Source organism: Dromaius novaehollandiae, chromosome Z, assembly GCF_036370855.1.
Source record: "Dromaius novaehollandiae isolate bDroNov1 chromosome Z, bDroNov1.hap1, whole genome shotgun sequence".
Lineage (NCBI taxonomy): Eukaryota > Metazoa > Chordata > Aves > Casuariiformes > Dromaiidae > Dromaius > Dromaius novaehollandiae.
This window is the reverse complement of record NC_088132.1, coordinates 70,922,865-70,948,855: the sequence shown is the minus strand read 5'-3', so window position 1 is coordinate 70,948,855 and position 25,991 is coordinate 70,922,865. Positions and strand designations below refer to the sequence as shown.

The following is a 25,991-nucleotide window of genomic DNA, read 5'->3' as shown; positions in this document are numbered from 1 at the left end:
TCAACAGAGACAGTTGACAGAGATATCTCCATCTTCAGTCTGGCCCATTCCTGATGCAAGGCTGACTGAACTGTTCACAAAACAGCTGTTGAACCACTCCAGTGTCAGTACGGCGCTTTAAATCAATCTAAAATCTACGACAGTTTTACCTTAAATGTTCTGCAGATAACTGCAAACGGATTTACCTGCAGTGGTTAACACCCCTGCTGGCTGCCAGGTGCTTGGGCTGGAAGCCACTAAGGGGTAATTGAACATAGCTACCACAATCTAGAGCTGGTGTATTAATGCAAAATTGAATCAGCGGTAATCTATGTTAATGTAGTGCTCTAGGGACTGAGGCAGCTAAGAAACAAATATAGCAGTTCCACTCAGCAATGTGCAACAGTCCTGCTACCGAGGCAGTGATTTCAGGTGGACCGGCAGGGCAGAAGGCTGGGGACTCCAGTGACCTCAGCTGCCAGAGCCCTTTGGCTGGGACTTGTCTGGAGCCTTGAGTTGCTCTGTCTGTGCTGGCTTACCTTCCCTTGTGCAGAAATTACTCTTCCCAAAACACATCCCGGAGTTCTCAGTGCCACAGCTAGCCAAACCACTCAACACAACCCTTCCCAGTGGGCTGTGGATGAGCTCACCTGTCCTTTACTGATGAAGGACTAGCAACGGGAAAGGAAATGAAATGAAATGAGCCAACAGCTCTTCCACAGAATGGCTGTGTTAGCTCTTGGTGAGTTGTGGTGATCTGAGCTCCTAGCCAGTTCACCCCTCAGTAAAAGGAGAGTTAGGATTTGGAGAAGAGTTCAGATTTGCCAGCTGGGTGAGTGGATTCAGGGTAGGGTCAACACTCACATTATGATTCAAATGAACTCTGCAGTGAAGATAAACCGAGTAAAACAAAACATCATTCAAGAAAACAGATTTTTGGGTTTAATTCTGAAAATAATGGAGACTATAATCATATGAAAATTCTTTCTCAAGGATCCCCTTTTGTTCAATACTTCCATAATTTTAGTAGAACATAGAGATGATAGACCTGCCGTATCGCACCAGTAAGATACTGCACCTTTGGGAACACAAGGAGGTACCTCTCTGGCATACAGAGTGACATAACAGGGAAGGGACTGTAATGCTGGGGTGGGATGGTGAAATGGAGCCCTGCTTGGGGGCACACCCCTTGGCTTCAGTGCGGCATTGCAGTGTGTGTCCTGATCTGTGGTTCTCAGTTCCTGTGAACTGCAGATTAAGACAAACAGCTGAGCCTAACATGGGGTCCTAGAGACGGAGTGTGCAGCACTGTACTGAGAGATGCAAACACAACAGGAGAGGAGCATGTGCCCACATGTGAATGAGCCAATGCATTAATATGATGGGTCTTTAAGTATTTGGTACTCCATAGTCACAGTAACGTACAACAGAGATGAGCCATTTCCTCACTTTACCCTGGGATGTCTGGCCAAAAGCTTTTTCTCTGTATGTCTCAACTTTGTCGTAGAGTGCCTAAAGACTGCATCGCAGAGGGGAAGGAAAGGTGAAAGCACAATAATCTCACGGTTCCCCTCCTTGCAGAAGAACTAACAAAACTTTGTCTGTTCAGGGCTATGACAACATGGTGTGCTGCAGCTACAGGATTTTATGCAAAATAGTCTCATTTCTAATCTGTTAGTTCAGATATTTCTGATCCTTTTCCACACTTAAATACTGTAACAGGAGGCTGGTGTATGTGGAAAGCTCATGCTGCACACACAGTGACAGGTAAATGATTACTTTTTCTCGATCCCCACCTCTGAGCTGGGGATTTTCCACTACACTGTCTTTGCTTAGGGAAAATTTTAAAATGGCAGCAGAGTCTCAAGCTGTCTGATTTTAGTGCTGATAGAATGGCACTTGATTTGCTTGACTAAGGAAGCTGCTGGCAAAAAATGTTACAATTGGCAAATTACTTGTCTCCATGCATATTTTGGCTCCATATCAACTTTATGAAGTTTTTTTCCAGACAAGTGCAGCATAATCTGAACACCTGTCATGCAGCCAAACGTAAAGTTGATGAGAATATTTTTTATATACAGTGTAATGCCAAAATGTAGTCTGATATGTTATAAATAAGTGCCAATGCAAATGCTGCTAATAAAAGCTATAATATCATTGTGGAATGAAAAGATTTTTCTCTTTTACTGGTACTGTTTTTTTCGTCGGGTTCAGAGTTCGCAGGATCAGAAACCTTTCTTACACCAAAAAGAATAACACGAGACTTCTTACTGGAGTAAATATTTGTGGCTTACTCTTCTCACCCTCAAATTTGTAACTTTACATGATATATTAACATTATAAAAGTCATAGCTCTAAAAAAGATTTGTCAATGCCCTCATGAAATGCCTTGTGAATGCAGATCATAGAAATGAAAGATGGAAGTAGTCTACAATACCAAATTACTGCAGTTCAGATGCCATATATTTTATACTCTTATGGACATTTTCATTTCTCATTTCATAAAGCAAAAACCCCTTACATTCTCATTCTATATCCAACAGGTTTACATTACATACCATTTTGCATAGGTTGTGCAGGTTTTTTCACACACAATCATAGACTGTATTTGGATAAATGAACAGGAGTCTTAAATCACACAAGAAATATTTCTGGCCAGACTCTTTAGTTTTTGTCTCAAAATAAAGCAGCAAAGATACTATTCAGTGTAAGTAAAGACATCAGAATCTAACTCTTATTGGTAGCAGACTACTAGACTAACCCACCATAAAAATAACCTGTGAATTTTAAATCAGAAAAAATATCATTTAAAAGAAAACTTGGAAAATCCTGTTTTATAAGCATTAAGAAAGAATGCTGATTTATTCTAGTTTTAAAAATCATCTCTATGTGACAAAACTTTCAAATGTGTATGTATATAAAGCATAAGCTCATGCTTAAATCTCATTGACTTAGATACTTAGGTTCTTTGCTGAATTACACCCTTAAGATAGCTGATTTGTAAAGCCAAAATCTAGAATGATATAAAGTAATTCACATTATAACTTTCCTTATCAGTTTGAGCTTCCAGAGTTCATCTTTACAGGTGGCTCTGGAATCTCTAATTTTCTGCCGATATTTGTGACTAAAGTATAACTGGCTTTATTGCTGACAGCAATATAAGAGTAATAAGTAAGAAAAAATAATGAAAGTTAACATCTCTAATTGATTAAAAAGCTTCATAAAATGACAAAAGAGAATCATTGCCATGAGAGCCTGAGACACTGGACCAGCAATCTAATTTGTTTCTGTCAAATCAAAGTTTATTTTAAGAGACATTTATTTCCTGCTACAATGCACAAGAAAGACAGTAATAGTTTGCAATTTTATTGATCCATCTGAATTTTCAAATTTTCATACCTCACAGATATTATATCTTGCTAGTAAAATTTTCCTGAAAATTAGTGGTCACATCTATTTATCCAGCTAAAAATTGAATTTCTTGTTTATTACAATACCCAGCAAAACTCACATATGTAGAAAATTCAAAGGTAATTATTTTCTAAATATCTTATCCGTGTGTTCCTGTGTTATGTGCATTTTTTCTCCCCTGATTTTTCAGGTCTGTTTTTACTTCTATGCTTTTTGAAGGCTATTTATTTATTTATTTCAGATCTGTTCCTTTATGAACAGATCTGAAAATAAAGGAAACAGCAAAACAAGAACCATTACCTTTTCTTAAACAAGGAAAAAACTGAAATAGAGGGAAATTTACATCATCGCATTCATGCATGAAATCTAAGGACAGAATTTTCAAAAATAAAATTAAAAAAACTTCTTCACTGGCTTTGTCCTTTAGAGCTCAGAAAGGAGAAAATCAAATAATAGAACTCCCACATTTACAAGACAATCACCACGTGATATCTGTAAGGACAATTTCTAATCAACATCAAGTTATGAGCAGCAAAAATAAAGAATGAAGCAAATCCTGCATCAGAATCACAGTTTTTAACTACATGCCTCCTAACCGAGCATTTCCAAGATGAAGCCACACTTCCTGAAATGTGGTATACTGAATAATATGCCATTTTACATACTTTTTACCTGAATATGATGTAAATATTATAAAAAAAGAGTGTTAAGATGTTTGTGGGGTTTTTTTGTTATGATTTAAAACTTTTTAAACTAACTTTCTAAAAATTATGTCATTAGTAGTTCTGTGTTTATTTTGTTTTAATAACTTGTTAAGAAGACAGGCCTTTCTGAATTCCCTTGCAAGAAGTTTTTTTCTTGAACAATATAGTATGCATCTATGTATTACTCTTATGTTTTGTTACTTTTTCAATTTGTGTTTTTTTAGTAAAAGACCAAATATATCAATATAATTTAATGAACTATATATAATTTTAATATATAAATTTAAATACATCAATCCGTAATTACAAATTTTGTTTTTAAAAAAGGCTTAACAATGAAAAAGCTCTGTGGCAACCAGATAGTAAGCGCTTCCTTTATAAATGACTTAAAGCCTTAAAAGCATTAGACTCAAGTAATTATTGATTATGGGATTCGTAACAGCACTTATAACTAACTTATTCCATCTGATTTTCATTATTCATGTAACCATAATCTTGTCCAAAACTGTACTTAAAGATCAAAATGACCCACTGCTAGGCAACCGTAAACTTCCATCTTTAAAGAACAGATCTGTTTCCACAGTGTTCTTTTAATCAGCTGGTAGTCTAACTTCCAGATATATCTCTCAAAATTTAGAGATAAAGTCAGGATTAGTTGGAGAATGCAAACCGGGCAAGAAAAGCATGAGTGCAGTGAGTCACTGACTGGATTTTTAACTGTTCAATGACAGAAACTGGTGTTTTTAATGTTCACAGTTTCCAGAAAGGACAAAGTATTACTGGGCTTCACTGACACATGGTGTCATACATTTTTTACTTGGTGATGAGGAATAGCACATTGTTTTATGAAGAATGCTTTTTTATACACTTCCATTAGTATTCCTTGCTCTCTTAAGTCTCTTTGCTGATTCTGAAGGGCAACGAGGCAGGTTTACTGACACGTCTGCAGATCACGGGGCATATCACTCCAAGCAGCATTAAACATTCCAGCATAACCACCAAGAAGTACAACAGTTTTATCATGTTTTCAGATCCAGCTGTGCAATCACAGACATCTTCTAAATCCAACTGATACATATTTTTGAATGCTACAAATTATTTAAGTATGTATCTTTTTAAAGAAAGCCAATTAGTACTGCAGTGTGTCCTAAATATGATAAAAAAGCTCCTGATTAGAAATGAAGAACACCGAAATTGCCATACTCAGTGAGGAGTGCTGTACCTTGAGAACAGTATGCTGAGACAAAAGTTCCTGGACCAGATATTTCAGGAAAAGTGCAAGAAAACCCACACAGTATAAAGTAACAGGAAAAAACAAAAAAGGATTTTTGATCTGGAGGGCAACTTCCTCCGCAAGGGTAAAGAGCTGTGTATTTCTTTGGATGCGTACAACTTCTATATATGTAATTCCATGCATTTCTTAATATTAAATACATGTTAATTTTTTTTTTTACATCTTCGTTATTGCAGATTAATACCTAATTCTTCTAGAATCCTCCCAAATGTATCCAATGACGAATTACACCAACTTTGTGTGCCTTTAATTAGTATTTAGTGATGCTAGAACTATAGTATATAAGACTTGCTGCAGGCAAAACAGGAGCAGTTGTTTTACTGGTTAGCTTTATTCACTCCAATAAAGAATTGAACACCCTGTTTATTGCACACTAAGATATTATCAAATATAAATTGTATCACATTCAGTTTTCCTTCATGAAGTAGAGGATGCAGTCATTTGTAAATGGAATACTGTTTTAATCTCTTATTCATGGACATTTTACTCATTTGCATGAAAATTTTTTAATAATCAACAATTTGTCCACTGTACTGCAAGGGACATTTTGCTACTACACTGCCAAATGGGAGCTGTTTAAATCAGCGTTAATAATAGCATAATATCAAAGCCCAAGCAAGACTGATATCCTCTCAGCATCCAGGGACCTCCAAACTGAAAAACAGGTATCATGGCCACTCAGAAACTGCTGCTCCAATTCCTGAAAAAGTGTCCTGCTTTTGGTAAATTAGAGAGAAGAGAAAGCTCAGAAGTGTAGGCAGTAGAATTTGGATCTGACTGAATTGCTCCGACTGCACAGAGAGGAGCACATTATAAAAAAATCTGAGTAGGGGAAAGGTGGGTTGAAAGATGCCAAGATAATGTTTGTATTTTTTTTTTTTTTTTCAACTAAAGGGATATATTATGCTCTCACTGAAGTCGGTGGCAATTTTGACAGTGATATCAAGCAGGTTAGGGCCCATATGCTGTGTTGCTTGTACATGTGTTTATGATAGTGATAATGATTATTATGACATTATCAAACACAAAGATTGCTGAATTCACTTCTCCAAGATTCAGTTCTACAAGATTGCTGTTTACTGTAGCAAATTAAACTTTTTGGACTGATATCTAAAGGCACAAACTTTAGCTTAATCTCTTAACCATTTTAAAAGCTATTATACTGGTATAAGGAGTTAAAGGAAGCTGGTATTCCCTTTGCTATTCTTTTGCGCATCCAGATGAATTCACTCTTAGCAGAGAAGCCAACAGCGTAATACACTGTTCACTAAAGATAAACCGAAGAGCTGCTTTGGGACTGAGGAATCTCCACAAAGGTGTCGTAAGAGTGATCACAGAGTCCCAGTTTTCAAATGAAAAGGCAACAATATTTTCAGAGCTGTGAGATCTTTCTAAATTAATACAACTCAGTAAGATTCATCTGGTTTCCTTAAAACTGAATTTTGGCCTAGCATTTGTGAAAGGAAAACTCAATTCTGTAAGCCTTCTGGCAAGCGTGGACCAAGGTATGAATAATTTTTATGCCAAACTGTGATTTTTAGTGAAAGTCATAAGAATATTTGCTTTGCGGTTTCTCTCAAAAACATGATGGTTTTAGCTGAGTTTCCTCTTACATTTTTATTTGAATTCTCAGTGGATGCAAACCTTATGCAAACTGCAGACAGAACAAAGTTGGAACTCTTGCCAACAAAAACTGCTGAGTTTCACACAGCTTTAAATATTTTACAAGGTCTGAAGCTTTGTTTGCTCTCATTTGAAAGAGCTGTTAGGATACTGCTCACAGTTTGCCTGACCTCAGCCTGTAGTTTGGAAGGTTTACTCCCAGGCATACCTGTAACTTTCCACTTCACACTCAGTCTCAACTATTTAGGAAGACTACAACTATCAGGAAGAACTGAGTGGGCAAAAAACAGAGTCTCATTCTGTAACAAAAATGGCATTACCTGTTTGCAAGTCACTGGCAAGTCTGAAAAAAGATTCTCGAATGATTACGAATCAAATGTCTTGAAGGACAAACAAGGCAACATACTGTGTGAGCCCTGATACGTATCACACTAGTGAAAATTACGATAATCTGTTTAAGAACCTGTCCATAATGCGTAGGCTAGAAAAGCTGTATTATCATGCAGTACTTCAATTTGAGAGACAAATACATAGTGTCATTAAGTCTAAGTGCAGACAATGGAGTACAATCACCCCTAATGTGAACAGAATTAATATATGTTGCATTTATTTTTCCAACTTTTTTATTGAAAATAAAATAGTGAGGATAAGGACAATTACAAATCTAAATTTTGTAACTCTGAAAACATTCCACTGGATTTATATTGGACCTTACACTGACACATAAACAAGACCTGTACACTGAAAGAAAACTTAGCAATAGTTAAGCTGCAAGGAACTGTAATTTGACTATATCTTTATATGCAAGCAGAAGAAAACTTGAACTATTAATATCCATGTATGCATTAGTACATCGATGAGCATTTTAAAAGGGCCAGTTTCAAATTGCTAAAAATCGGTGAACTGAAAGCTGTCTGTGAGAAAAAATGTGAATGGTAATAGAAAACATTTTAAGGATACCTTACTGGAAGTCACAATCAAGACAGAAATTTGAAAAACAAGGAAGTCTCTGAAAAAATGTGAAGGCAGCAAAGAAAAATTGTGTGTGTGTGTGTCTGTGTGTATCTATGTATAAAAACACATATACAAATGGAAGAAAGAAACTGTCATCAAGAAAAATAAACTAAAATCTAGAAATTGTAGAAAATTAGTAAGGAAATCAACAACTCAAGAAGAAATCTATGGACAGTAGAGACAAGGTCAATAATGAGTTTTTCCATACTTTAGGAACAATGAATAGGTTCTTAATACTGGAATTAGTCCATGACTACATAGATATTGTAGAAAGTTAGTAAGACAGAAAAGGCAGTAGCATCCAGGTATTACTTCTGGTCTGTATTTACAGAGGGAAAAAAGCAGATGGTATATATATTCCAGGAAGATAATCATACAAATTCCATTCCAAACCTAAGTAAGGATGTCAACAACAAGTAGAGAACAATACAGGGATTTTTAAGTCAGTGGGTCAATGTAATTTGCAATCAAAAGTTTTAAAGAGCTAGAGAGTTCAGAGCTACCTGAACCATAACTGTTGATTTTCAGTAACTGTTGGAACACTGGAAAACTTCCAGAAAACTGGAACAAAGCTCATAGTGAGCATGTATTAAAAAGGTCAACACTCCAGATAATTACAGATTTATCAACCTGAGATTGATTCCAACATAATCAATGGCTTATACAGGCCTCAATTAATAAATAATTAGAAGAGAGGACTCAAGTATGGCCAGTCAAGAGAAACTTAATGAAGACAGAGCCTGACAACCCAACCCACTGTTTTTTTGCTGAGACTCCAAGCTTGTAGTATTGGTTCTGATATTTCAGTAAGACAGCTGACTCTGTACTGCACCACATTCTGACCAGTACAAAACTGGGGATATTAAAAAGATTAGAAACTGGTTAACTTACAATGTGATCTTCAATGGGAATACCACCAGTTCTTTCGCTAACCACTGTTTATTCTTTTAATGGATTGCCTGGAAGAAAATGTAGGATCATCACTGATAGAACTTGTAGATGTCACCAAGTTTGGAGGACTGGTAAGCAATGAAGACAGTTTCTGGTGCAGAATGGATCGCTTAATAAAATGGATATACACAAAGAGTATCCAATTTAAGACAGCCAGACATACAGCTATACATCAACCTACATGATCACAATGTGCTCCTCATCTTATAATCTGTGAATCAGACCATTAGGTGTAATCATCCTTTCAATTGCTGGGCATAAGCAAACAAATCAGAGGGAGTCAGATGCCAGCCACAGCACTGGGTTCCAATTTTGTTCCAATTTTGGTGTTACGGTACCTGGCAGTTAATTAAAACAGCTGCGAATAGCAACATGGACTTGCACTTCTACTGCACCTGACAGTAACAAAGTTTACACGGATATCCCCCTTATCACGAGTATCCCCAAAAAGGACAGAAGCAATATGCCTAGGTGGAGAGTCTTTGCAAGGTTTGAAGCAAATGCATGGGTCACACTATTCCTTCCCCTGAATGTCGGTCTTGAGATGGGGAAAGAGGGAAGTCTCTTCATGTTAGGAAAAAATGATGAATTATAAGACGTTATGAAGGCCAAGAAGCTTGAATTTCATTTAATGAGATTGCAGACAGAAAGTTTTCAAAGATGGGAAGACCATGGTCAAATAGATGGACAGAAATACGGTTTTCAGTGACTCTGTTTTGAGAACATCAGCTCAAGAAAAAGATGTTGCAGCAGTTAACAGCGAATGTAACTGAGGCTTGCCCTAAAGAGCTACAGTTGAGAATGGTAAGAAAAAGAGATGTTAAAGGAGTAGAATAATAATCAATTGCTTAAATATGCGAGACAAGGAAGAAGGAATATAAATCTCCCAACTGCACACACAAAAAAATAGAAAAGTTTAAGTGGAAAAGGCTTAGAAAGCTCAAAATTGAGATCATATTTCCAGAAAAAGTACAGATGTTTTCAAATACTAAGCACTGAATGCATAACACTGGAGAGAGACGTAACGCTATCACTAGTGTATGGACAAAAGGAAGGCAAATTGGTTACATCAGAAGAGCATGCAGCTTACAAATCCTTGTTACGTTGTCATAGCCTAGTTCAGATCTGAGGTATTCCTGCTATCAAAGACTCCCAGGAGCAAATACTCTCCTCTCGGAACAGTAAGGCACTGCTGTCCCACCCCTGTCAACTCCCCTTTCTCCCTTGCTATGCACTTTGTTCACGCAGCACAGTAAAGGGAGGTGGCAAAAGAAGTCACAATGCAACACAATCAAGACCATCACATGAAAGCTCTTCAGAACAGGGTGGGAGATTAGGCCTGCTGGCCCAGTAGCTTTTTTTAACAAAATAGCTAAAAACAAAGAAAGATAAAGGAACAATGGGAGGTTTTATCATCTGACTATTATATCTCAAGTATTGCTTGCTTCTCCTTTGTCTCACACATCCAAGCCATATATTGTCTTTTCTTCCCTCTTAGCATCTCCAGGACATACTTGTTTTCCTACCATTCTCATTTCTAGTTCTTCTATTCTCTTCTTTCTCAAAAATATCATCTGAAAAAACATTTTCCCACAAATGCTTTCTGCTCTTTTCTCTTCCTTATTATTTCTCCTTAACTCTTCTGTGCTATGTTCTTTTAATCCTACCTGCTTTAAATCATCATCTCTTTAGGATAAGGAAATGATCGTATTCAGCTGTTCACAGATGCACATTTAGGCTCATTGGCGTACATTTAGGTGGCAGTACAGAGCTACACTGACTTAAAAAGCTCTGCTCAAACGCAGCAATAGAGCTGGCTTCTGTCCACAAAGTGTCTTACTAATCAGCATGCACAGAACAGAAATGATTTGCTGTGAATAGAACAAACTAATCACATTAACAACTATTAAATATCAGCAACTGAAAAATACTCATATTTGCCATACATATAATTGCAAATTTTATCAATAGAAATGCTGACCTATATAAAACAATTTAAAACACACAATTTTGATTTTGGTAAAAAGGTTCCTCATCGTTCAAATTATTATATCTAGATATTTCTCATTAGAACTGTAAAAAAAACTTTTTTAGGATTAAACAAAAAACTTAGATTAGATTAGATTAAAAAACAGATTAGTTATCTTTAGTAAAGTAAAGGTTATACATTTCAAGTACCATAAAGAATTGCAAAACTTCAGTATGTGTAGGGTTAAAGGGTGGAAATGTGCTGTAACTTGCAGTGGAAATTTCCACTGCGTGCTTTATTGGCAGAGGAATGAGCCATACCCATGGTAAGGGGTGTGTGTATGTGTGGTCTCTTCATAAACACATTGGAATGCTGTGTCACATTATTTTTCCTTTCAGCTTTCTGACTAGTTTTTGATTTTGGTCTTCCTAAGTTTTACGGGGTCACAATGTACATAGGTCCGCTGAAACCTGTGGGACATTTGCCTAAGGACAAACTGTAGGATCATATTTTAGTTAAACTAGCTCTAGTGTTTTATCATACTGGTACTGTCTGTATTGTTTGCCAGTCTTTGTCATTCATTCGCCAGTCATCCTTTTTATCACTGAATATAACAATTTGCATTTTTTAAATTCTATACATTCAATATTTAATTATAGCTCTGGGAAAAGCTGTAAGGTTTTTGGGACAAGTACATTGCTTCTGTCTGCAAAACAGCAGCTCCTTAATTTCTAGACAAATAATTGATTAAAAGATACAAGAGAAAGGTTAGAAATACTTAGAAGTTACCAAAAATGTCCCCCAAAGAGCTGTACTGGAACCTGAGCTATTCAATTCATTTGTCAATGATCTGGAAAAGGCATTGAATAGTGAAGTAACAAAGTGGCCAGAATTATTATTCAGAATGGTCAAAAGTAAAGCTGGTTGCAAAAAAGAACTGCAGAAATATATGTTTGTGTGATAAAAGGACAACCAAAAGATACAAGAAGGTTAAAGAAAAAAATTTCCCTAACTCTATGTACATAAATGATCTTTAAATTTATCTTACAGGCAATTAAGATAGTTTTCTGAAAGCATTAATTCAGTGGTAAACAAAGCTCTGGATTATTAGGAAAGGAATAGAGAAAACATAGAAATTATGCCTCTTTATAAATTCTTGCTATAAATGAATTCTGAATACTGCACAAAGTTTTGTCACCCTACTAAAGAGAGAACAGAAAAGCTATAAAGAAACAGGTGACAAGGATGGTTGGAGATATGGCTTCTGCATGAAGAGAGACTGAGGAGAGTAGGCCTCTTCCTCTTCAAAAAGAAATAGCTCAGAAAGGACATGAATCATAATTTGAGTAGAGAAGGTAAATAGAAAATGGTTATTAAATACTTCTCTCCACATAAACACTAGAGGGCACCAATAAAATCAGCAGATTTGATAATCTCAAGAGAAAATTTTTTCAGCATAACACACAACATTCATTGTTGCAGAGTGTTGTGGTAGTCAGTATTTCAAGGCATTCAAAAGAAAATGAAAAAATTCCTGGACCTCTGGGCAGTACTAAGGCTCTGCAGCGTGTGTGTGCATGCACAGGGGGATGGCCACCCTGGAGGTAGGCCCTGCGGCCGCCAGTCTTCCCCAAGCAGCTGCTTTGGGCCACTGGAGGAGGCAGACTCCAAGATTAGATAAACCTTTGGGCTGTCCCAGTATAAATCTGACATTCCCCAAACTAAGCACACCACACCTAGTTCAATGATAACCTGATGCAACTACCTAAAAACTGTGAAACGAAGACGTTTGTCACATACTGAGAACTCACAAAGATATGCTAATTGTATAAAACATGCAAAAGGAGAGAGATTTTCAAAATATTTAATATTGATCCAGCTCTACTCCTCTCACAACAAAAGGATTTTACCATTGGCATCAGTAAGAGCACAGTTAAGCCAATGCTGAGTGACTGACTTTAAAAATCCCACCTAAGATGTCTGTATCACTTTAGATTTAGAGTTTTAGTAATTATCTTTTTCTGGGTTTCTGTGTCTAACCAGGTCTTCAAGAGTGTATGAAGAGCTGCTTTTGTGTATTCTGAAGGGAAACGTGAATGAAAATAATACTACTCATTAAAGAGTGTAAATGATAAAGTATTTAGGATCATACTATATACAAATTAAATGCAACACATTTGTATTTTTGGAATTTATGTTTTTTGTCTTTATGCTATCTCACTTCACTTTTTTTTTTTTTTTTTTTTAAGAGATTTTGATTTAAAATAATCAGTCTATAGGACTCAGAATACAAGGAATGACTCTGATGGAGACACAGTCAGAACACTGGCCTTAAAATCCAACAGTTCAGCTGGTGCTATAGATTGTTTCTAGCTGCTCATGGCCAAAAGCTCTTTGGAAACCAGCCTCTTCCACTGACGTAGTATTATACCAATTTTGAGTGGCCAAGTAGCAAAGAGACCATCTATAAAACAAAATTATTATGTGATTTTTAAGTAGGGTAACCATTAGGCAAATTAAGGTTCTTGCTCCCCTATCTTGGAAATGATAATATGGAACTAGAAAGAACTGTGCATTCACCACAGTTGATCAGGTATCTTCCACAAAATGAGTGATTAAACAGTGACAGCTGATGACAGAGGTATGACTAAGGGCTATGAAATCATGAATGCCATATGGAAAGTGAATAGGGAATGACTGTTCAACATCTCCTCTATTACAAAAACTAGCAAAGGATCAAATTAAATTGTCAGGCAGAAGTTTTAAAATAGACAGTTTTTTTTTCATACAAGGAATAATTAAATGGTGGAACTTACTACCACAGGATTTTGCAGACGCAAATAGTCCACAGAAACTATGACAGAGACAGGACATACACAGACATACATGTGTAATGTCCATTCACGTGACACATATTGCTTGAAACTATAAGGGTATATCAAAGGAAATATTGCTATATTCCTGTCTTGCTTGCAAGCTCTTCCCCAAAGCAGCTAGTTTTGGCCACTAGAAAGGACAGGATTGGGGGTTGGGTGGACTTTTGGCTATTACAATATGCAGATACCGTCAGCTACTTTTCAGATATGCATAAGAAATCCCTTACACATGGTCATGCAGCTTATAGAGCAAACATTAACTAAATACAAGTAAGCTCATTTCTGAAGATGAAAGAGGAAGAACAAAAATAGTTTAGCCATACATACATTTCTGATTAGCTTTCAGGATATATATTAACACTTTTGAAGGGTTATAGGCAAAACAAATTAGCAAATGTAATAAGGTAAAAAGGTTTGCTTCACTAACAAAACAAGGTTTTATTTTTTTCTTAGGCAACTATTCAGTACTTTTTAGAACTGAGACTTAATGTGTGCCACTGAACTATATTTTTGTTTCTTTAAGGAGATAAAGTCAAGCAGAATGCAGTAACCCATGCAATATTTCCTGGTGATGATTTCTTCTTCACATTCTGAATTTCTTGAATGTTTGATATTTCAGGATCAAAAACAAGCATCTCCAACTTAACAAGTATGTTTTTTTGTTTTCTCATGTCTTTGGATGTACTTTGAATTTAAAATGTTCTAAAATTAAAGGAGGTAATTAGATGTGCTTGCTGACATTCTATGGTAAGCTTGCTGTGAATTAATCACCATCTGTTCCAAAGAGAGTTGCATCTTTCCTTAGGAATGATCAGCAACCCCTATTACTGCCTGTTGCAATTTGTAAGTTCATTTTCTATCCTTGATTTACAAAGCTTATGTGTCACATATCTTTTAGAAAGGAGAATGTAATTGATATCAATTGCCTCAGCTTGGATATCACTGCTGAAACTTAGAGTATTTACATTAATTTGCAACTCTAAGGAATTGTATAAAGTTAACACTCTATACTTTGCTATGCAGTGTTTGAATTATTCATTCCTTCTTACAATGATCAGATATTTTTATGTGAAGATGTAAAGAACAAAGTTTGGTTACCATCTATTTCAGCTAGTTCCTATTCTAATTTGTTTTGCTTCTTGGTGAGTTCTTAATCTCATACATTACCTGAGGGCATTTAGCTGAAGTCAGAGGGCGCTCAGAAACTCTTTCACAAGAAGTTCTTAATTTAGTTTTGTTTTAGTTTAGAACAAACCCAAACATATTTTCACTTGTTTTAAATCTTAAAATAATTTGGAAGAAATATTCTGAACAGAGATTTTTAGAAACAAAATATACCCCGTAACTTTAAACACAGCTGAATTAAACTGACACAATTATCATCAAATTTATTCTGCAAATTGCCAGAACTCAGGTCAAGAATACCCTGCCTTCTGAGCACCTTTCTAATGGAAAAGGGAATTACAGCTATAGTCAGCCTTCACCGCAGCAGCTGTCCTGACTTGAGACAGGATTCACAGGTTTCAATCTGCTTTGCCAGAGTGCTCATCCTCCAGCTCATGCACAGGCCACCTGGCCTATGGCAAGATGTGGAACACTACTACGATCAAATCGGGGTTCAAAGGGAAAAGCATACCAAAACCCAGCACAATATGGGATTGTGAAGCTGTCATTGCTGAACAAACAAAAGGCCCTATGCTTCTGGGACAGAAATTAAAATGGTCACAAAGAGTGGTGTTCCCTGCGTTGTCTCATGTGTGCCTCACGTAACTGTCACCCCAGGCATACATCGGTATCTGAAGAGGAGGAATCTAAGACAGGGTGCCTGTAATCTGGCCTGGAAGAAATTTTAATTAGGCAACAATTACACCTAAGGCACGCTATCAGAACATAACCAGACCAAATGAACACTGTCTTAACTGCACTGAAGTTTTAAGGGCAATTGGCAAGATAGAGCCATAACAGAAAAAAACTAAAAGATAAATTGAATTGTGGGAGCTTGTGTAGCAGATAGATCAAAATATCTGGAAATACATGTTACATACATATTTTTTGAATGGTATACCTTGTTCTGGTGGTGTTGGTATTATGGTGTTGGTATTGTGGTTTAATGTCCCAGTTGTGGGAAGTCTTGGGAGGGTGTAAATCTTCTGCTTGGTATTAGTTCTGTTAATAGAAGGAGATAGCATATTTCCATCTTTGAATAGAATCGGTAGACAATTAGGTTAGCCACATGGTAAGGAATAAATTGCCCTAAAAAAAGAGTAAAGGAGCAGATAAGGAAAGGCTCTGACTCCTGGTACTACATGGCTCGTGCATGTCCTTCCACTTGGAAGTGCTGCATCATATTGCACTATACTACATGCTTTTGCAAACAAAATTATCCAGGCACAGCAAGGATTCTACTGAGAGACAGCAATGCCACCATCAGACTTCTAAAGAAAACTACGTAGTTCCAATTCATTTTTGGTAAACATGCTCTAAAATAACACAGTAAGCCTTCTGCTTCTAACTAATGAGATTTCAGCTCTTCTTCAGATCAATTAAAATTCAGTTATGGTGAAGAAAAATAAAGCAGAAGTGTGGTAAGAAATAACAAATATGTTTTAGTGATGAATGCTACTACTAAATCATATAAACTTTTCTAAACTGATGAAAACAGAGGACAGAAGACAACATTATCTGTGGTAATCATCTAAACAATGAAACAGTCTGAACAAATAGTTTCTCATGGAAAATCATGGATATTTTACAATACCAGAAGTATCAAGTTGAGTGAAAAAAGGAATAACACTGGAAAAGTTTTATGTATTTAATCTACCGAAGCTCTGGTAAACAAAATACAATCCCCAGTTTTGTTTTTAAAAAAAGAGAACAATTTGAAATATTCTCTCTGCCTATACTTAGAGATGACAAATATGGCTACTTCAGATTAGATTTCTTGAGTTTCTTAGAGGCAAAAATTATGCATTACAAAAGTGTCTAAAAAAGGTAAGAGACTTGAAACCCATTGATTTTAATAGGATACAAGCATTTGATTTACCTCAATTATAAAAGGTGCTTAAATACCTTAAAATCTGATCCTGTCCTTATTGTAGTGATTGTTCAAGCTTTGTATCAATAGGAATTTCATCAAACTCTTCCTCATTTCTGATCAAATCACACACTTTCAAATCATGTATGTTCTAGCCCTTTGTATAAAGGAAATATAATCAGATTATATATAACAACATTTTTTGGTGATTCAATACAGAATGTGACTATAATCATCTCTCACACATTACTCACTTTGCATGTTTCATTATTTATCACAGATTTGGCTGGCTTAGTGGATGAGGGGGGAGCACTGCATGTTACCTCCACTTCATTAAGGCTTGCAACACAGTCTCTTGTAATGTTCTCACAGACAAACTGATAAAATATGGACTAGATAAGTGGATGGTGAGGTGGTCTGATAACTGGTTGAACTGCTAGGCTCAAAGGGTTATGATCAGCAATGTGAAGGCCAGCTGGAAGCCAGTAATGACTGGTGTACCCCAGGGGTTGATAGAGGGGCAAATACTATTTAATGTCTGCATTAATGACCTGTATGATGGGTAAGACTGCACCCTCAGCAAGTCTGCAGATGATACAGAACTGGAAGGAGTGGATGATATACCAGACAGTTGTGCAGCCATTCAGAAGAACCTCGACAGGGTAAGGAACAGGGCCAACAGGAACCTCATGAAGTCCAACAAAGATAATTGCAAAGTCCTGCACCTGGGGAGAATTAACTCCATGCACCAGTACAGGCTGGGGGCTGACCTGCTGGAAAGCAGGTTTGCAGAGGACCAGGGGGTCCTGGTGGACACCAAGTTGACTATGAGCCAGCAATGCACCCTTGTGGCAAAGGCAGCCAACAGCATCCTGAGCTGCCTTCGGAGGACTGTTGGCAGCAGGTCGAGGGAGGTGATCCTTCCCTTCTACTCAGCCCTGGTGAGGCCACATCTGGAGTGCTGGGTCCAGTGCTGGACTGCCCAGTGCAAGAAAGACATGGACTGACTAGAGAGAGCCCAGCAAAGGGCCAAAAGCATGATTAAGGGACTGGAGCATCTCTCATATCAGGAGAGGCTGAGACAGCTAGGACAGTTCAGCCTTGAGAGGAAAAGGCTCAGGGGGGATCTTATCAATGTGTTTAAATACCTGAAGGGAGAGAGTAAAGACGATGGAACCAGACTCTTCTCTGTGGTATCCGCTGAAAGGACAGGAGGCAATGGGCATAAATTGAAATACAAGAAATTGTTTAAAAAAAAAAATTTATACTGTAAAAGTGATCAAACACTGGAACAAGTTGCCCAGAGAGGTTGTGGAGTCTCCTTCCTTGGAGATGCTCAAAATCCAACTGGACATGGTCCTGGGCAGCCTGCTCTTACCGATCCTACTCAGAGAAGGAAGTTGGTGCTCAAGGAAGGGGAGGGGGGTGGACTAGATGATCTCCAGAGATCCCTCCCAACCTCAACTATTATATTAGTCTGTGATTTAATTCAGATCATAAATATCTCTAAACAGGCATCTTACTGTCTTGTAGTATTAATAAAACAATGTGACAAACTACAGAAAATTCCAGTGACTGATTCAATTACATTCTGAATTGAGCTAGAATTTTTCCGTCATGTTTCCCCAGTGGGACACTTGGAAAAGGAGGATCTTCTACTTTCTTTGATATGCTTTTTTCAAAAACTGAAGTTATGACCACCTGCAAAACATTAACTGAATAAATAACACCCAATAATTTAACACATCTGTTTTTTGTGAGCAAATCTAAAAAAAAAAAACAAACTGAAAGCTTTCTCATAAAAATGCTGTCTATCAGCATAATCTTGAAGCAGTCTGACAAGTTGCCCAATTCTTTCATGGCTGGTGCCTTTTAAAACTACTCCCTGTTGTGCAGCTGTTTGCTGAAGTTCCTAAAGTCTGTTTTGTCTTGCCAAGGGTACTCTCCTTGCTCACAGTTCAAAGGCATGCCATGTGGAGCACAGCATTTTTATGTCATCAATAATTATTGTTTAGTATTTTATCTTGCCCTGAGTGTGCCATATATTTCTCAGAAAACGTATCACAAACACATGGGCCTGGCTTTATTTCATTGACAGTCTTCATGCCTAACACAGCACATTTCCTTTTTGGCTATGTTGGGTATTTGGTGGTAGAGAAACAGCAGGTTCTAGTGTTTGTAAAATCATTTCCCTTACTGTCTAGAAAACTCAGGACCAGTGCAGCCTTCTTCCATAAGCAATTACCATCTGCAAGCAGAGCTATGGACTGGAGCAATACAATGAACAGCCATTTTGCTCTGTCACTGCGATGCAACAAGAGAAGAAATTGAAAAGCCCATTAATTCCTCCTTGTCCAGCCCCTGGAAGGTTGCAGGTTCAGCTCACCTGAAATACTGTGTAACCTGGATTTTGTTCCAGGATGTTCCACAGTCTTATACTGAGACTATGTTTGATTCCACCAATGTTTTTTATAACTTCCCTGAAAAGCAGACTTCCCTGTTCACTTGCACAGTAAAACTCTTCAAGCTTTTGTATCCTATTTCTCTGAGGTTTTTTTCTTCCTTTGACAAACATTACTTTGTCCTGCTCAAATGTATGAAAAAGACTTTTTTCAATTTATTTTGACCCTGTCAATCTTGTGGGCAATTTTTCACTACCTCTTTTTTCCTCTTCTCTAGGAAATACAAACTACCATCTTTTGTCACCCTAAGACTCTTCAGGGCCCACCAGCCCTACCTATTATCTCTCATTTCTACTGAGTTGACTTCAGTAGCCTATTCTCCAGTAATCTCTTGGAAGCAGCACTCTAAAACAATGTTCTCTAGATAGCCTACAAAGAAATATGATAATTAAATTTGTGGTTTGCTTATCATGCTGACCAACAGCATTTCAATGTTCCCTTGTACTTGTCTGATGGTAGCTATCGGATGTCTCTTGTTTTGTATTGTTAGCTTTTTGCCAGTCATCTTTTGGTGACTGAATTTGTGCCTAACACAGCAGACCCCTGGTCATGAGTGAGTCTTGTTAGCACTATTAACTTATTAGATAATGTGAGTAATTAGGTAATAATAGCTATTACAACTATTGTTATTGTTAGTATCAATAAATGTCCTGAAGATATTCATCTTTCTACAGTGCAAATAGTGATAGCATCATAGAGTAATAAATTCAAAACAGGTTTGCAGTAATAAATGTTATTCTGTGTATCCCTATAATCCCAGAGAAATACTAGTTTTTACCAGAAGGTGGTGCTTATGTGCCACTAAACAAAAAGATGTGGTCCTCCAAATTTAGAGACGTTCCCAGACAGTAGGACAGAAAAATGAAACAATCATTTATGATTCCTGTTCTTTTTGGAAAGATGGGCTGAACTACAAAGATAAAGAAGCAATATCTTTCTTCCACAGAAGATACTTTTCCAAGTCTGTAAAAGTCACATTCAGATTGACAGTGAAATAAGTTTTTTGTGCTGCCAAGTGCTAGTCCTTCCACAGAACAATGAAAAATAAGTTATAATTATCTTTTTAAAAGATTATTTAAGGTGTTGTAAAAATGATTTAAGTTTGTATTAATAAATACCTGACAAGAAGCTGCAGTGTTGACAATTTTGCTTTTTACTATTTCAGATTAAGAAAATGCTTTCTAATGCCAAAAAGTGAAGGTAAAAATATATTCTCAAAAATATCAACTCAAATAGGCTCTTTGAAATTAAACTGTGAGCAGTTTGGATGTAACAAGCTTCTATAAAGAAAACAATTTCATTTAAATAACATTTGCATTTATGCAATATCTTTCATCCCAAAGGAACTCAAAAATTATTTTAGAGGCTTTTGCAATGAATATTTAGAAATCTGGAAGTTCTTTTTAGAAAGCTGTTTTGGACGGAGAGGAGGATTGTAGCCTCTCTGTTATCAGTTGTTTGTATGTTCATGAAAACTGCCTGTCTTGCTCTGAAGCAAGCTCAGAGCACAGCACCTTCGGGGATGCCCAAATCTGAAAGCTATTGCACTGTCCGAAACAGCATGATGCACAACAGTGCTTGGTCATCCCAGTTTTTCCTGACCATCTGTCCTAATTCTTCCACTGTAAGGACATGGCATGTGGCCTTCACTGCAGACCGCTAAGTCTTCATGAAGGTCTCTGTCGGGTAAGCGCCTTTGGCAGAGTTTATAGATTGGATTGTAACTCTGATCAATCAGGCAGGCACCTCTCCATTTTTGGTAAGGTAGAGTCTGCCTTTAGCTCTAGGAGGTGACTTACTTTTTCTGCAAATCTGAATTAAACTAAAGCTTTAAAAAATAAATTAAAATTAAACAGGTAACTTAGTACAGTTGAAGAATTTTAGTATTCAGACACTCACACCAGAGACTATACAGAGAATTTCTTGCATCTTACTTTCCCCTCCTACATTTGCTTTGCAGCCTGTATGAACCGCAAAAGGGCAACAGGAGAGGAGGGGCAGTGGTGGATGATGTCATGACAGTGATCTAAAGAAAGGAGACAGAGGCTTAATATTTCCCAGAAACACTCACCAGTGTAGTCACCCTGCAGGACTACCACCTCTTCCTTTGAGCATGTTCACAGTTATAGCTCGATTCAAAGCCTGTACAATTCAATGAATGTCTTTTGGAAGTACTTCAGTAAGCTTTGTATCAGGCCTTTATGCACAACACAGAAATGAACATGTATTTCAATAGCATGTATACTAACAGAGCACAGTATCTAGTCATTCAGGTTAGTGCGTGGCACTTACACCTAACAGAACTTCATCAACAAGCAATAAAGCAGCTCTCAATGTATAGGAACACTCCAAACACTCCAATGTAAGAAATGCCAGCTCTGAAGCAGCAACGCTATAGCTATTACATTGCAAATGGCCCCAACTCCCATACAGGCCCCAAACTCCCATACAGTCTGGCAACATGGTGAGCTTTAAAAATAACAGGAAAGCAGGCAAGTTGAAAAAAGCCATTAATAACCAGAAATTTCTATAGTTAGCACAGTTGTCCCCTTCAGGAGAGAAGTTAACCAGGATGACTTAAGATTTGAGGAGACTGAACAAGTCATCCCAGAACATATTAAATACTGAGCTAAAAGTGTTTGGCTGTTTGGATGCACCTGATGTTAGATCTGAGTCAGGAAGAGAACAAATCCAAAAAGTACACTGGATGCGATCTATAAACACAGTGTTTTTTTCCACTAAGCAAATTACGTGTTTTTGGTTTCTCTCATTTACTTGTTATCCTGATTTAGATACAAAGGTGAAGTTAAAAACCACAACTCCCTGATGCATTTGGATGTTCGTTACACTAACTATCTGTGATTACAACAAAGCCTATCTTCTTCACAGCTTTCAGTATTGTCACACTACTGGGCCATTGGCCAAAATTCAGGGCCCCACTGGGTTGTTTGTTAGAATCAGGAACTAGGAATCTCAGTCAGGTAGTCTCCTGATATAGTGACAGAAAAATGCATGCAAGCTTCTGTTTTCCTGAACATAGTAAGAACAACAGGTACATTTTTCACTCAGAAATTTCCCAGGCCATTACCCTGGCAAGTTTTGTGTTCAGAAACCTCCATCCCTCTTCTCAGACTCACATTCACAACAATTTTGCCTCCAATGTAGACACATGCTATACTTGTTCTCAAAATTTCACCATTAAAAGCTACCATGACTGACTTGTACTTGGCTGCTAAAGATGACCAACAGCCAGAGATATTAAATCCTGCACTAGGCCAGAGGAAAAGTAGAAAATCACCTCTGTTACCTTTTGCTGCCTCACCATGTACATCCAAGGAATGTGGATACAGCACTTTCACCCAGGGTGCTGGCAGCTGGACCATGTTTGGAAAAAAAAAAAAAGAAATTCCTCAGATGAACCACTCTCTCTCTCTCCATAGCCCTATTTATCAGCTACTTACTGAGTCAGTACCTGTATCTCTCAGAGAGATTGGGCATTATGTGGCAGAGGACTCAGATCTCCAAGCTGCAACAGGAGTGAGTGTCTGCAAAACAAACATCACTCCCAGCCCTGTAGCATTTGTGCTATGTGCATGAGCAATGAAGGGAGCCATTTTCAAACCTGGTTTGGTAGGAGGCCAAGGGGCAAAATGAGTATGCTGCATGGGGAAGAAAAATTACATTTACCAGGCATGTCTTTGTGTTCCTCCCTTTAGTTTGTTCCCTGAAACTAACTCTAGCTCTTTTGTATTTTTAATAGCACCTGGAACCTAAAGGCTGGACGAAATCTACTGAGAGATTTCCCTCCTCCTTGTCCAAAGTCTTTTTTTCCCCTCTCTTTCACCTCTTCTCTATGGAGCTCAGAAACATAATATCTTGCTTGGTGCTCACAGTTACTACTGCACAGTATTTGCTCTCCTTGCAAGAAATATATGAGGCTGTTACAGAAGCATCCAGTCACAGCAACTGCTCCAGACTTTTTGGCCTGATTTCTTGAGGAAACAAGATCATGCTCTCTTCATATAAACTATCTCAGTGAGCCATGAATTCTCCTCTTTGTAGGTTCTCTCGTGTCTCACACAGTACAATTTCCCACACACAGGCATTCGTAGTATTTTTCTCTCATTTTCTGATGTCTGATAAGCATAACCTCAGCATGATTCAGTTAAACAGTTACTCAACCAGTGCATACAGGAAACCAGGCTTCACTAGTTCCAGCGCCCATGGAAATACTTCTCGTTCCTTGGAATCATTCCGTGGTGTCTCTGGCATGGATGCAGCACCGGCTCTCATCCCACCCTTCCCTCCTGTGCCTGGAAGTCCTTCACTAACTGCCTGTAGATGCTTCTCTCCCTGCATCTGCCAGAAGTGTGGCCTGCATAGTCCCTGCCTTTTCTTCACAACTCCTGGCTCTACATAGATAATGAGATGGTACCATTTGCTTTTCTTTACACACTTGCACTGGCAGAAACTTACTTTTTATTCAAGGCTTCCAAGGGGGGGAGCATCTGGTCAGCCACACCTCAGCCGGCAGAGCTGAAACCTGTGGCCAAGAGGTTGGCAGAAGGCATTGTAGGATTGTTATTGCAGAACTGTTAAAAGCAACAAGAGCAAAAGGCATGTCTGTACTGGATGTGGTGTTACTCAGCCCACACAGACCTGAAGACCTGCTGCCTCATACATGGAGGAGTGAAGATTCTGATCCTTTTTAACAAAAGATCTGAACCACAGATCCTGATCTTTGCATGTGTGTACATAGACTGCAACCAAACCAGAATTACAACCTCCCCCTAAATAAAACACACTATTTTACAAAATAAAGGCTTTTCCATCCTAATATACCCTAAATAGATTAAAACATTGAGAACATTTTCTCCTATTCTTTAACTGTAAATCTTTTGCAGGATTCATTCAATTGGAGCTGAGAGGGGCTTGATAGTGCTATGCTTCCATTTACCAGCATCTTGAAGATTACAAGACTACTATGTGTTATGTAATTCTGTATCCTCGTTTGCCAAAAACTTACTTCATATGTTTACATGGTGTGTTTCATATATTTTTGACTGACTTTTAACTCCTAGTAGCACTACATTTGCCTCATACTTCTATGGTTCTTTCATCTTGAAGCACTCTGCATACATTAACTAATGTAATCCTCTTAATTAATCACTTCAGTACTTTGTTATTTCTGTTTTTTCCCCTCAGAAATGTTAAGGACCTAACTGAAGGATAGAGTGGCTGTTGCAGCATTAACTCCATTTCTAACAGAAATCAGCATGATCTTCACCAACATGCATGGAAAACACTTGATTCTACTGCAGAAACATTTTGGGGGTGCATGAAAGTGGAAATCTACAGAACACTGGAAAGAAGTTTGGTAAGACTTTCTTACTGCATACGAAATAACAAGAGTTTTTGCGTAAAAGTAGTCATTGCGAAGGAGTTAGAGGAATTTAAAAAATATCTAAGAGAAAGCTAAGCACTTATGAGATACTGGTGACCTTATGGCCAAACGGATATATATGTTCAAGGATTTCTTTTAAAGATCATTGTTGTATGCGCATCATCTTTTACACAACACTTCAGTTTTGAAAAGCACTGCATGCTGAAGAAATAGGTTCACTTCTCTAAGCAAATAAGATGTTTTCTTCAGAGGTAAGACAAGTGAGTAAGGGGTTAAAAGGAATAAAGGACTAGTTAATCAGGACAGGCAAAGTTACAGGTTTTTCTGAAATCCTAACTTGAGCTCTGACCAAACAAATCAACTTTTTTAAAAGCAACCAAACAGAAGATTTGAAGAAAGAGACTACTTTGAGGAGAAAAGGATTTTCAGAGAAGTCATGTGCTTGAGGAAAAAAAAAAAATGCAACAAAGGTAACTCTAAGAAAAGTCTGAGAGCTGAGGAAAGAAAACCTGCCTATAGTAAGTACTGTCAGTGGGAACATTAATTTTCTTTTGGTTATAAAATTGGATCAGACTGGAAAAGGAAATGTTTGAATTTTAAGGACTGAGTATTTTCTGCAATTTTGCTCTCCCTGTAATTCTTCCTTGAACTTTATCCTTAGTAATCTTCAGATGCGTGCATTGCATTCTAAGGCATTACAGGGTTTTTTTCCACCTTATTTTGAATGGACCAAGGACCTGCTCCAATAGGGTAATGGCTGTACTCTAAATTAGTAGTTCTCAAACTATTGTTTGCAGTCATCCACAGAGAGCTGGCTTGTCACATGATTCTGGCTGTAACCTTGTAAACTGAAATAAAAGACACTAAAAAGATGTATTAAATACGTTCCCATGACACTGTCTCAGCAAATAAAACTGGAGTGACTATGCAGCGCTATACAAGAATTGGGAGCACTGACAAATCTCAGATGCTGGATGTGATTTTGTGCATTTCTAAAAATTCAGAAGCCTACTGCTGCTTTTTTGGAATATTATTATAACTTACCACAGAGAAATCTCTTACTAGAATACCAGGAAACAGCAGTGAAACCAAAGAGAGAAAAGCAAAATAAAAACAAACTTCAGGAAGGTAGCTTCCAGTAAACTCAGGGAAATTCTAGTTAAGAATTTATGGGAGGCAAGTTCATGGGGAAAAGGAGTTAGAGAGACCTGGCAATTCCTCAAAGCAATGAGGCACAAGTACAAACTGGCCCAATGCAGAGGAAGGATGG

The 25,991-nt window shown here is 37.5% G+C and overlaps 1 protein-coding gene and 1 long non-coding RNA gene across 3 annotated transcripts in view; one reads left to right on the top strand and one right to left on the bottom strand.

Moving 5' to 3' along the window:
- LOC135325162 (ran-binding protein 3-like) overlaps positions 1 to 18,643 on the bottom strand; it is a 79,954-nt gene extending 61,311 nt beyond the window's left edge. Inside the window, exons 1-4 of one of the 2 annotated variants that reach the window (XM_064502880.1) lie at positions 18,004 to 18,643; positions 16,891 to 17,012; positions 15,887 to 15,987; positions 8,917 to 8,984 (exon numbers count right to left, since the gene is read on the bottom strand). The gene's annotated coding sequence lies outside the window, so the exon portion shown is untranslated. The remainder of the gene's footprint in view (positions 1 to 8,916; positions 8,985 to 15,886; positions 15,988 to 16,890; positions 17,013 to 18,003) is intronic. The other variant, XM_064502879.1, reaches the window with a different exon arrangement.
- Positions 18,644 to 24,615: 5,972 nt separating this feature from the next.
- Positions 24,616 to 25,593, top strand: LOC135324918 (uncharacterized). Its single transcript, XR_010386151.1, has 2 exons — positions 24,616 to 24,694; positions 25,095 to 25,593. It is a non-coding gene; the product is annotated as an uncharacterized LOC135324918 (long non-coding RNA).
- The last annotated feature ends 398 nt before the right edge of the window (positions 25,594 to 25,991 follow it).